This window comes from Tamandua tetradactyla, chromosome 7, assembly GCF_023851605.1.
Source record: "Tamandua tetradactyla isolate mTamTet1 chromosome 7, mTamTet1.pri, whole genome shotgun sequence".
NCBI classification, from domain to species: domain Eukaryota; kingdom Metazoa; phylum Chordata; class Mammalia; order Pilosa; family Myrmecophagidae; genus Tamandua; species Tamandua tetradactyla.
In genome coordinates this window covers 158,458,098-158,470,564 of record NC_135333.1, presented here as the reverse complement: position 1 = coordinate 158,470,564, position 12,467 = coordinate 158,458,098, and the positions used below count along the sequence as shown (strand labels likewise).

At 40.7% G+C, this 12,467-nt stretch overlaps 1 long non-coding RNA gene across 1 annotated transcript in view; it reads left to right on the top strand.

The window, feature by feature from the left end:
* Positions 1–2,062: 2,062 nt before the first annotated feature.
* The window catches only part of LOC143690274 (uncharacterized), a 144,968-nt gene continuing 134,563 nt past the window's right edge, over positions 2,063–12,467 (top strand). The window contains exons 1-2 of the long non-coding RNA XR_013179096.1: positions 2,063–2,134; positions 8,353–8,512. This is a non-coding gene — a long non-coding RNA (uncharacterized LOC143690274). The remainder of the gene's footprint in view (positions 2,135–8,352; positions 8,513–12,467) is intronic.

Below are 12,467 nucleotides of genomic sequence, written 5' to 3'. Positions count from 1 at the left end.
TCTGAAAGACATGTGGGAAGCCTGTTAGGATATTCAGAGAAGGGCCAACACGTTCTTAAGGGGACTACCGCGGTGGCCTCTGTGTGCGTCGTTAGACAGAAGCCCCCTGCTTCGTAAGGGGCTGATCTCCCATAATAGCTCATCTTCAGGATTCAGGACACGGGGAGGGTTATGAGTTGTCGACGTTCTTATAAATTGTATTTTACATACCTTAGTTTCATGGAAAAGGTCATTTCCAGCAAGTTTATTTTGTAGGGGAATACTGTCAGGTATGTGAGCATGACAGGGAATGAAAAAGGAGAATTTTTGTTTTGTTTTCTAGAAGGCCAGAGAAGCAGGCTAAAGAGGATGTGGTGAAAGATTCTACTTCCTGTCTGCGCAGAGGGCATGAATAGACAGTTCAGACAAGAAAAAATGCAGCCAGGCTCACACGTGGCAAATTGTACAGCCTTGCTTGCAGATAACAAAAGGCTGATTAGAAGAAGTTATGGCATATGTGCAAAACTTTTAGAACCACAAAAATAAACACCAGTAAGAAAACCTCTTAATGCAGTTCTTCCTGGGGAGCAGAGTGACCGGACTGGATGCTCTGGAAGAAGGCTGTGAGGACTTAAATTCAGCCGGAATTGTGGGCAAGTTATTTACCCATCTGATGCTCCGTTTTCCTCTCCTGCAAAAGTGTGGGTGATAATATCTATCGACGCTATGAGATTTATATTAGGTTGAAATAAATAAATGGAAGAAATAACGATATGGGAAAACATTGTATAAACATAGATTATTCCTCTTATTATTCACAGGTTAATAAAAGAAGTGATAACTTTCAGTTGCTCCACGTCCTTTGTGGGTCCAAGTGGGATATGTGTTTATGGATCTGCTACTTGTGTTGGGCAATTTCACTTTTGGGTGTCGACAGTGAATTGGTTAAGATAAACCGTCTCAGATTAACATGGGGGAGGTTGTGGGCTATGTCAATCTTAAACTCAGACCCGTCATTTTGTTGGGTGGGTTCACCTGTGTTAGCATAATTTAATTTGCGCAACACTCTTGAGGGGTAGGTGATATTCTCTTTATTTTAAAGAATGGGGAAGTGGATGCTGCCCACATTCCTTGAGTTGGCTGATACTGACACAAAAAATATTTAACGGAAAAAAGCTGAAAATGAAATGGTATATGGACACGTCATATAACAATATATAGGAATGTATATAAATAACGACAAATTGAAGAAATAGAAATTATTTAGAAGTAGATGCTTAAATAGTTTTTATCATAATGGCTTTTTAAAATTCTAAGTCAAAGTGAGACTACCAGGGGGAATTTTGTTGGTATAATTAAAAAACAAAAAAAATTACCCAAAGGGAAAATCAAGTGAAAGAGCATTTAAACTCTGAAAGATATTAGTATAATTTAATAATGAGACTGATTTCACCATAAAAACAGATGCTGTGACAAATCATCACTTGGGGGTGAGGACTGTGTGTGGGGGGTTCAGCTCATAACCTTGCTGGAAACTGGAAGAAAAATTGGCACTGGTGAATAAGAGCTCACTTACCAGCCCCTAAAAAAGGCAGGATCACAATCCTGGGGTATTTTCGCGTGTCGATTAACAGTGACTATGATATCTGCTCAGGGACATTAAGATGCGGTGCCTGAAGCCCTGGCAACCACATGGGCTTTGATGGCTCATAGATAAGTCTGCAGGCTGGTGAGAGGAAATTTCATTATTTTGCTTCAAATGTGTGCATCCTCTGAGATTCAAATACCAGGGAATAACACTTGACCCTAGATTTTCTTGCAGGAGTGCTGGGTGGCTCCATAATTTTGTCTCTGCTGGAGAGGGCACACTTCAGAGCCATCAGGTGTGTGCTGGCCACGGGACATGCGTACCCTAGAATGAGGCGGGTGAGCGTTTGCTGTTTAAGAGGCGGCTCAGAGAGTGGCAGGTCACTCAGGGGCCTCAATAATTCTACACCCAAACGAGCAAGGGCAGAAATGGCTTTTGTCTGAAAAGTAATTCAACTAACGGCCTTTCTTTTCTTTTTTTTCCCTTGCAGGTAGCCTGGTCTCCAAGGTGGGAGCTCCCACATCTTATAGAGGTTGGCTAAAGCAGTCACTTGGCTCTGGGAAGAAGGTACTAGAACTCCTGCTGGCATGTGTGGCATGGTTTGCCCCTGGCACCCTTCTTCAGTCTCCCGCAGGCCGCCTTGGACCTGGGACAGTGGGAAGTGCTCCTGAGTCCCACAAGGAGGGGGAGGGGATGGGGCCTTACTCCCGACTCCTTTATTCACTTTTGGACTATTGCACCTGTAGTAGGGCCTGGCAAGTGGGTTAACAGATTATATTACCTTGTTCTACCTGAGCTAATGCTCACCAAATAGACAAGGAGCTTGCAGAGCAACCACGGAGTGACAAAAACTGACAGTGGCAGCACAAGCGAACAACAACAAAACAGAGCCGGCTCTCTGCCTACTCATACGAGCCACATGATGAGGCGAAAGCAGGAATCGAATCAGGTCTATCAAGAATTAAGTCCACTTACTTTTTTCATTTACCAAGAATATTATTTAAACTATGCATCCACACCCATACATTACGTTAATAATGGATCTCACCCAAGTTTATAATATATATTGGGGATGTTGTCCCCTTTGCAAGGAATTGTTTTCAGCTCTGATAGCCATTAAAGTCAAATATGGGTGGTGGGCCACAGTGGCTCAGTGACAGAGTTCTTGCCTGCCATGCCAAAGACCTGGGTTCGATTCTCCTTGCCTGCCCATGCAAAAAAAAAAAATCAAATATGGGGTGCATGGGTGGTTCAGTGGTAGAATGCTTGCCTTACATGCGGGAGACCTGGGTTTAATTCCTGGACCGTGCACCTTCCCCCCATAAAAATCAAATATGAAAAATAAATGAACTTATAGACAGACTTTCAAATCACTGATCAGTGTTCAACAAAAATTTTAAAAGGAAGAAGCATTTTTTAAAAAGTTTCATATCAATATAAACACAAATTACTTGGAAACTCAATCTCATCCTCTAGAAACTTTTGGTTTAGGTGTATGTTCTATAATATAATAATACAATTACCATTAATTAATTTAACAAACATTTATTAAATGCCTATCATGTGTAGAATCTCTGTGCTAGGCACCCTGGGATCAGAAAAAAAAAAAGATTTTGTCTTTGCTTAGCTTATATTTTAGTGGGCAAGAGACAGACAAGGTGGCATAAGCGTGATAATGAAGCCTGGGGGACTTCCCCCCTGCGGCTGGGAGTGTTGCCAGCAGACACCCCTCAGCTGTGTGCTCTGTTTGGGAATTGTCTTTGGCTGAAGAGTGAGCTACCTCACCAAAGATATGCAGGATTCCCAGCCTGCATCCAGAGTCTGGTCCAACTCGGGCAACTCTGAAGGACCTGCCCAGCTCCAGAGCTCCTGGTGGGGTTGGCTGAGGACTTTGTTTAAACTAAATCACAGCCTGATTTCTCCCTCTGCCAGGTTCTGCTGTATTCACTTTCCCCACAGTTTCAGAGTCTGTTTCCCGGGAAAGCCAATATGAAATCATGTATTATATTGTATTGTATTATATTACATTATATATGTTATGTTATAATGCTCTACTGTATGCTTTGCTGTTTGTCTCCCTTACTAGAAAACAGAGAATCCATGAGAGGAAGTACTTTTCTTTGTTCACTGTTCTGACCAGAACTCCCAGAGCAGTGCCGGGAAAGCAGTTGTCCCATGGGAAATATTTGTCAATCATTTTGCTAAAAATAGTACTGACTCACAAGATTAAATTGTGATAATTCACAGGCAACCTCATATTGTGCTTGGCATATATTAAGGGCTCAATAAAAGTTGGTAACTATTATGTTTATTTCAGAAATGACATCTCTCTCCATTTTTTAAAAGCAAGTGTTTAACTCTGTTAATGTGTTAATTATGCATTTATTGTCATTTACTGCAGTGGAAGCTGGAGCTTCAAAGACAATCAGAATCCTGTGCCCTGGCATGGACACAAGTATCATTTTATTAGTTATCTTATTTTTTCCACTTATAAACTTTCTTCTTCTGTATATATTTTTCCTTTCTCAAATAGTTTGAAGATATGAGCTTTAATTCCTATCTGTTTTCAAGTGACTCTTTTCTTCTTCAATTATTCAGACAATAATTCTCAATTGAAATGTTTTTTTTTTTTTTCACATTTTCGGGTTTAGAAATAGAAGGTGCCATAGTTTATCAAAATTCTTATTTCTGTTTTGCTATAAACTTCTGAGAAATAAATATAAATCATTAGACCGTGGCTAGCTGGAAATTAAACAAGATGATCCCCATGTTTCAAATGATGTGCTGAAATTCTTTTTAATCAGTTGGCTGTTTATTATTATTTAAAAATTTATCTAGTGGGCCATGGTGGCTCAGCAGGCAAGAATGCTTGCCTGCCATGCCAGAGGACCCGGGTTCTCTTCCTGGTGTCTGCCCATGTAAAAAAAAAAAAAAAAAAAAAAAAAAAAAAATCTAGTATTAGGAAAGGATTTTATATGCTTACATTTTGGGCAAAATCTTTTCTGGCTAAAAGATTCCAAATATCCCAGCAGAATTTTGTCATTTACTTATCCTTGAAGAGTTAGTTCAGGTGTTCCTCCTCCAGGAAGCCTTCCTAGTTAAGTTACGTACCTCTCCTCACTGCCCTCATCACATTTGGTGGTATGTCAGCCCTTCATTGCGTTTGGTGCACTTTATTGGAATTTTGGGTTTGAGTCTGTCTGCCTCACTGACCCAGAAGGCCCAGGAACATTCCTTCTTACCATTGTGTCTCTCAGCCTGTCACGGTGCCTGTCTCTTGATCAGAATTGTAATTGGCCACTCTTGCTATGAAGTAGAATCTACGGTCATGTTCATTGTAACGGATGAGGAAACTGAGGCCCGGAGAGCGTAAATAACGTGGCGCGATCACCTGGTGGTTAGTGACCCACATGGAATTGGAACTCAGACAGTGTGGCTGCAGGGCCTGCTTTCTGACCCACTGCTTCATGCCCCCAGATGCGTTTTAAATGGAAATACTCATAAACGATTTTACATAAGGGAAGCGCTGTGACTGGAAACTTTAACCACAATTTAAATTTAATCCTTTCTGAAGTTCTGAAGACTCTATAAGGAGGTATTAGTTCTCAGAAGTAGGGTTTTTTGTTTTTTGTTTTCATATTTTCGGATTTAGAAATAGAAGGTGCCATAGTTATTTGTATATTGCTATAAACTTCAGAGAAAGGAGTAACTTATGATTAGCCACATAAACCCAGACAAAATCTGTATTTGGGAATAATAATAGTAATATGAGCCAACATTTGGTGAGCATTCACTGCATTACGTGGGCCCCGATACATACTACTCAGTGATGAGAGAGCAAGTTGAATCCATGCCACTCTGTGCTCTGAGCCACTAAAGCACTGTGCTTCAGACAAGACCTCACCCTGTTTCTTCTGACCAAGCCAGAACTCGGGACCATGCTCCTTCATCTTGAGGACTTCCTCTACTCCTTGCCCGGAACTTCAATTCTTAGGACTCGCGTCTTAGTCCCTGGGCTGGGGTATGTAATACATTTCCCTGCTATGTCTCTCAGTATTCTTAGGCCTATCACCCCTCATGCATGTGTATACATTCACTGCTTTTGGGGGGCCTTGGAGGGGCCCCCAAAAGACACCCATTACAACTACTTGGCTGTCAGAACACAACTTTTGCAACCTTCCTGCCAAGTGATTATATAGATGTTCCTGAAGAAGCCTATTGTCTTTATGGTGACTCTTCTAGGAAATTCCAGGTGGAATTGTACTCTTGCCTTGGGTAACTTCTACCTCTAGGTTTGGTTCTACTGATTCTATGGAATCTAACCCATCTTCTCTTACAGCAGACTGTACAACATTTAGGAACAGTGCTATGTTCTCATGAATGCTCCGAACATTCCCATGCCATCTTCTATTAGATCCCCTTTCAAGCCCCCTTAGGTGGGGCCCGCAGGAAGAGAAAATCCTTTGGAGTCAGACACACCCAACGTTGAATCCCAGCTCCACTATTGACTGGGTTTATGTGTTTCTGTTTCAGTTTCTTCTTTGGTAATATCTGATACAAAATTATGATAATGACACATAATTTAAAGGGGAGTTGTGAAGATTAAATTAAAGGGGCGAAATGTAATACTTGACCAAGAGCAGACACTCAAATAAATGGTACCTACTTTTTAAAAAATTTAATTAAAAATTTAAAAATTCCCCAAATTTACAAACACTCTAGACCTGCCAAGCAACAACTCCCCATTTCCCCATCATCTGGCTGACCTTTAATCTACTTCCTGTCTCTATGAATTTATTTCTATATATTTCATATAAGCAAAATTATACAGTATGTGTCCTTATGTGCCCTGCTTATTTCATTCAACAGAATGTTTACAAATTTCATCCACATTACAGCATGTCTCAGAATTTCATTCCATTTTACAGTGGAGTAATATTCCGTTGTATCACGATGTTTGTACAAGTGAGGTTTGCAGAGTCAAAGGGCACTGTTGTAAGTGATTTACATATCCTTAGAACAATACCTGGATCTGACCTGATCGTTCTCAAGTACAGTGGCCCTGATTCTCTGATGGTGGTGGGTGGTAAGGGATGATACTAGCACTAAAAACAGTGGCTTTCATTTATTGTTTCCTCTGTGCCAGTCCTTGTGCTAAGCACTTGATGATTCCTGTCTCTTGAGCTCCAATTAACCTTCCTTTGAGGTAGGTATTCAGATTTTACAGATGAGGATGTTGAGAAATAGAGGAAGATGCTTGCTCAAGGTCACATAATCAGAAAATGACAGGATTGAAACAAGCTATTGTCTGTCTGACATCAGAGACCTCACTGCCTCAAAGATTAGTCCTTTAGTAATTCATTTTGTAGTTGCACTATAGTTGGCAGTCCTATCACATTATGAACTTGCACTGAGCTTACTGTTAATGGAAGTGTCTCCCCCTCTCCCTTGCCACCTGCATTATTCAGCAAATGGGTTCATCTTGGAGTCAACAGGTATTTTTGTGTGTGTGTGTGTGTTTTTCTTTTGTCCAAATACAGGGTGTAGCATATATCTCATGAAAGTCTGCTTTTTAGCTTTGGCTTATTGTTCATTCGTGCATTTTTTTGGATGCTGTTTTTTTTTTTTGCCCAGTGTACTCATCATCCCTTCCAAATTTGTGCCATCTGTAAACTCAATAAGCATTCTGCTTATAGATTTTCACTTTGACTAATACAAATGATGAAGAAAACAGAAGCAATCACAAAGCTCAGTGGTATAGAGCTGGACAACTTTTCCCAATTTGACAGCCCTGTGTTGCCTGCCTGAGTGCTGTGGGTTTCTCTGGTCTCCTATTACTGGTAGTCTCTGGGTTCACCCGCATTGCCACTCTCCATATGCTGGCTTTGATATAATAGATGAGATATGGGTACTGTGTTCAGGCCTGGAAAAAAAAAGAGTTTCACTTAATTTGGTGGTTTGGATAATAGAATAACCATCAGATGAAGAGTCAGACTACTTGAATTCTAGTCCTGGTTTTATAATTACCTGTCATGTAAGCTCTTGGAGTCTCAGGTTCCTCACCTGGTAAAATAAGATAATACCTACGTTACTTCAGGCTTTACCGGGTTGGTATCAAAAAGTCCAATGAAATGTATGTGAAGCCTCTATAGGGAAAGATGTTAGATGTTGCTATCCGTGGACAGATTGTTGGCAGACATTTTTAGATTTGCATCTTTCAGCTTATTTTCAGGCCAACCTTTCCCTGTACCAGAGAGAAGATGCATAAAGCACTCAATTCCTAGTGGATGGATTATTCTCTGATTATTGATTTGTTTTAGGGTACTTTTGAGAAGCAATACAGTATAAATATATTTTGAAGAAGTAAAATAAATTAAAATAGAGTGGCCTGAAAACTTTGGAGCTGACCTACTGTATGTAGATTAAATTTAATGTCTTGAATCAATTATAATTAGGAAGCTGACACCCGCTTTAGGATCACCATGTAAAGCATTTTTAAACTGTGGCAGATTGAGTAGCGTATCCCAGAAAAAGAAACATGTTCTTAATCTTTCCCTTTTTTTTTTTTTTTTGCTTGGGCAGGCAGCGGGAAGTGAACCCAGGTCTCTGGCATGGCAGGTGAGAACTCTGCTTGCTGGGCCACCATGAACCCGTGTTCTTAATCTTAATCCCATTCCTGCGGGTGTGGACCTATCATTCATAGGACCTTTGGAAGATATTATTTTTAGGTGAGTGTCCAGCTGAATCAGGATGCGTGTTAATCTTATCATTATTCTCTTATAAAGACTCCACCGGGAGGATTCAGAAGCTGGAAGTCAGGGCGAATCAGGAAGAAGAAGTAGAGGACATTGCCATGTGATGGGAGGGCCAAGGAACTCAAAGACTGCTGGCTATCTGGAAAGCTGTTGACCTTGGGGAGAAGAAAGTCTTCCAGTTTCTGAAACCGTGAGTCAATACACTGCCTTTGCTCATCGTACCCATTGTGTGGTATTTGTCTCAACAGCTGGCAGACTAAGTCATGAGCCATATTAAGTGAGATACAAAACATTTTAGCATAGACTTCTCCTTTAGCTAGATCATAAAAATATGGAGCAGAAGCATTCTCAAAGCTTCCTCTAAAATGAATTCCAGAATATTTCATCTTCCTTTCCATTATAATGGAATATATCTTCTTATGGAAACTGTGCTATACTAGCAGAGTGTAAATTTGCTTTCTGAGTCATTTTTTCTATTCAAGATAGAACCTAGGTTTCCTAAATAGTACAGTGTCCTAGGTAGACACCAAGAAGCCTTAAACAAGGTTATTTATAGTAGAGGAGGAAGGTGAAAGGGGAACCAGCACTTACTGAACATCTACATATCAAATTTTATGTGCTATATAAATTCTCATTTAGTCCTGGCAACAATTCTGAGGTAGTACAAATATGGCAGCTGAGACGAGTGTATATATAACAGTTGGAAATGTCAACGCACTTGAAATCAGCTTCCTAAATTGTGAACCACTTCTGTTCATTCTATTTGTAGATTACAAAATTGAATTTTTAAAAATTAAGATAGGAAAGAAAGAAAAAAGAAAGAGACCTTGTTTGAGGTTCAGGAAGTGAACTACTGCAGCCTAGGTTATTGATGCTGCTTTAGGTGAGGTTTTCATGATCATTACAGTTTTTTTGAAAAAGAAACCGAAATTCAGAGAAGTTAAATACTTGATCTGTGCTGAAAAACCAGTATACATTGGAGTTGGGATTCAAATACACATTAAAAATATAAAAGGAAATTAAAAACATTTCTCATATTCCTTCCATGCTGACGAAATGAATTTTATTTCACTTCAGGTATTATTAACACAATTGATGTGCTTTTGATCATCCACTGAAAATGTGGTGCTAGGAGACTGGAATTCTTCTCTCTATTTTTAAATACTGTGTGACCCTGGAGTCACTAGACATTTCTAGATTTTAGATTTCTCCTCCACATGAGATTGGTTTTTAGTATGGAGCTGATAAATGACGTTTTCCAACTTTTAGAAAATCATAAAGAGTTATATAAATGTACAGTAATATTAAAAATATTGTACTGAAACTAGATAATATATGAAATTCCTGTCCTAATTCGGAATGCTTAGAATCTAATGGTGCTATACAAGAGGATGGAGGAGTCTACATCTGCTGCACTGTCCAGCGTAGTAGCCAATTGCCATATGTGGCTATTGAGCACTTAAAATGTGGCTACTGTGACTGAGGAACTGAAATTTAAATTTAATTGTAACTGTACTGGTTTCAAGCTATTATCTACCCCTCCAAAAGGCAATGTTCTTTTACTCCATTCCTGGTGGGTGCTAACCTATTATGGATGGGACTTTTTTATTAGGTTGTTTCAGTTGAGATGTGACCCACCCAGTTCAGGGTGGTCTTAGTCCTTTATGGGAGTCCTTTATGAGGATAAAAGAGAGAAACACCCAGAGAGGGACAGAGAGATGAGGGGCAAGGGGAATGGAGAGAGAGAGAAAGACAGAGAGAGAGAGAGAAAAAAAGAAACATCCAAAGAGGGAACTCACAGAGGGAGAGAGATGCCCCAGAGATGCTCAGAGATGCTCAGAGAGAAAGTCCCTAGGATCAGAAGCTGAAAGCAATGGAACCCAGGAACAAAGGACCAGCAGATCAGCAAATGCCAGCTGCATGTCTTCTCATGTGACAGAGGTGTCCCAGATGCTGGTAGCCTTTCTGCAGAGTCCAGGCATCATCCTGTTGATGCCTTAATTGTGGCATTTTTATGACCTGAGAACTGTAAATTGTAAGTTAATAATTCCCCGTTGTAAAAGCCAACCCATATCTGACATACTGCATTCTGGCAACTTTAGCAAACCAAAACAGGCTTTGGTACTGAGAAATAGAGTGATATAATTTGCAAACACCAAAAATGCTGGAGCAGTTTTATAAATGGATAAGGGGGATGTTCTGAAAGAGTTGTGAGGCACTTGATAGGAAAAGCCTAGATTGTCTTGAAGACACTGTTGATGGAAATATGGACGCTAAATGTACTTCTTATGAGGACTTAGATAGAAATGATGAATGTGTCATTGCAAACTGGGAGAAAGGTAACCAGTGATTTAAAGCGGCAGAAAATTTGGCAAAATTGAGTCCTGATGTCAGACGGAAGGCAGAATTTGAAAGTGATGAGCTTGGATACTTAGTGGAACAGATTTCTAAATTAAGTGTGGGTAATGTGGCTTGGCTTTTCCTTGCAGCTTATAGTAAAATGTTAGAGGAAAGTGAGAAGATGAGAACTGAACTCTTGGGTACAAAGAAACCAGAAATTGATAGTTAGAAATTTCTGAACTTTCAGAAAATGAGTCCCCAGAGAATAGTGCCCCACCTGAGAATTTAATCAAACACAGAATCAGTCAACCATTTCAATATGAGTCAGGATGGGAAATGTAGCTATCCAGAAAGGATCTGTGGAAGATTCTATTGTCTGATGGTTGGGGCCCCTGGGTGCTGCATGTGAGACCAATGAGACTTTTGCGAGATCCTGTATGAATGGACCCACTGCCAGTCTGGACTAAAATGGACAGATTGAGGAAAAAATGACTTCAAAGACAGAAACATGGAAACTGAGGTTGGGAGCAAAGAACTCTTGGACCTAGAGAGTGGACCCACCCATGAACGTGGGAAAGGTGAGTTTGCTCCAGAGTTCGCAGAGGGCAGGCCTTTCTCCCCATTGCTACTGCCCAGGACTCTCAGATGCCTGGAGAATCGAGGGGAGCTTGGCTGCCTGGCTACTCAGGAAGAGTGCTACCCAGACCTTAGAGAACATAGGGCACATTCACCAGGGATTGGGGAGAGCCTAGCTGACACCCCACTGTTCTGAGGGGGTTGAGAGTATCCCCTGGAAATGGCAGAGAGTCTGATTGTCACCCAAATGCTTGAGGAGGGTGGAGCTGAGAACATGGTGGTCTCCCCAATGCTTGGAGATGTTGGATCCCTGACCTTAGTGTTTGCAGAGAGCAGGGCTGCTGCACAAGCCCTTGGAAAGGGTGGGACTGATGTTCTCTCAAGCTCTGAGGATAAAACATCATTCTATAGTTGATATTCAGACCTTAAAATCTAGTGAAGTATGCCTTGCAGGGTTTTGCAAAAGTTTGAGAGCTTTCACCCCTGTTTTCCTTCCAATGTCTCCCTATGGAAATGGGAACACTTTTCCTATGACTGTCCTCCTTTGTATGTTTGAAGCAGATAACTCGTTCTAAATTTCACAGGTTCACAGTCTATGAGGAGAATTTTGCCTTAGGACACACTATACCTGTAACTGATTTTGATGAGACTTTGTACTTAATACTGTTACTGAAATGATTTAAGACTTTTGTGATATTGTGATGAAATGAATGCATTTTGCATATGGAAAGAACATGTCTTTTTGGGGTCCAGAGGGTGGAGTGTGCTGGTTTGAAGTTGTTATGTATTCCAGAAAAGGCCATGTTCTTTGAATCCATTCTTGTTGGGTGCAGACCTATTGTGGATGGGACCCTTTGATTAGGTTGTTTCAATTGTGATGTGACCTACCCAATTCAAGGTGGGTCTTAGTCCTTTATAGGAGTCCTTTATGAAAGAATAAAGGAGAGAAACACCTAGAGAGAGCTTAGTGGGAGAAACACCTAGAGAGAGTATAAAGCTAGGAGAGAGTGCTCACAGGGAGAAAGAAGTCTTAGAGATGCTAAGGGAGAACCTACAAATGCTCAGAGAGAAAGCTACTGGGATCAAGCGGAAAGTAATGAAACCCAGGAGCAAAGGACAAGCAGATGCCAGCCATATGCTTTTCCATGTGACAGAGGCGTCCCAGATGCTGGCAGCCTCTCTTCAGAGTCTAGGTATCATCCTTTTCATGTCTTAATTGTGACATTTTC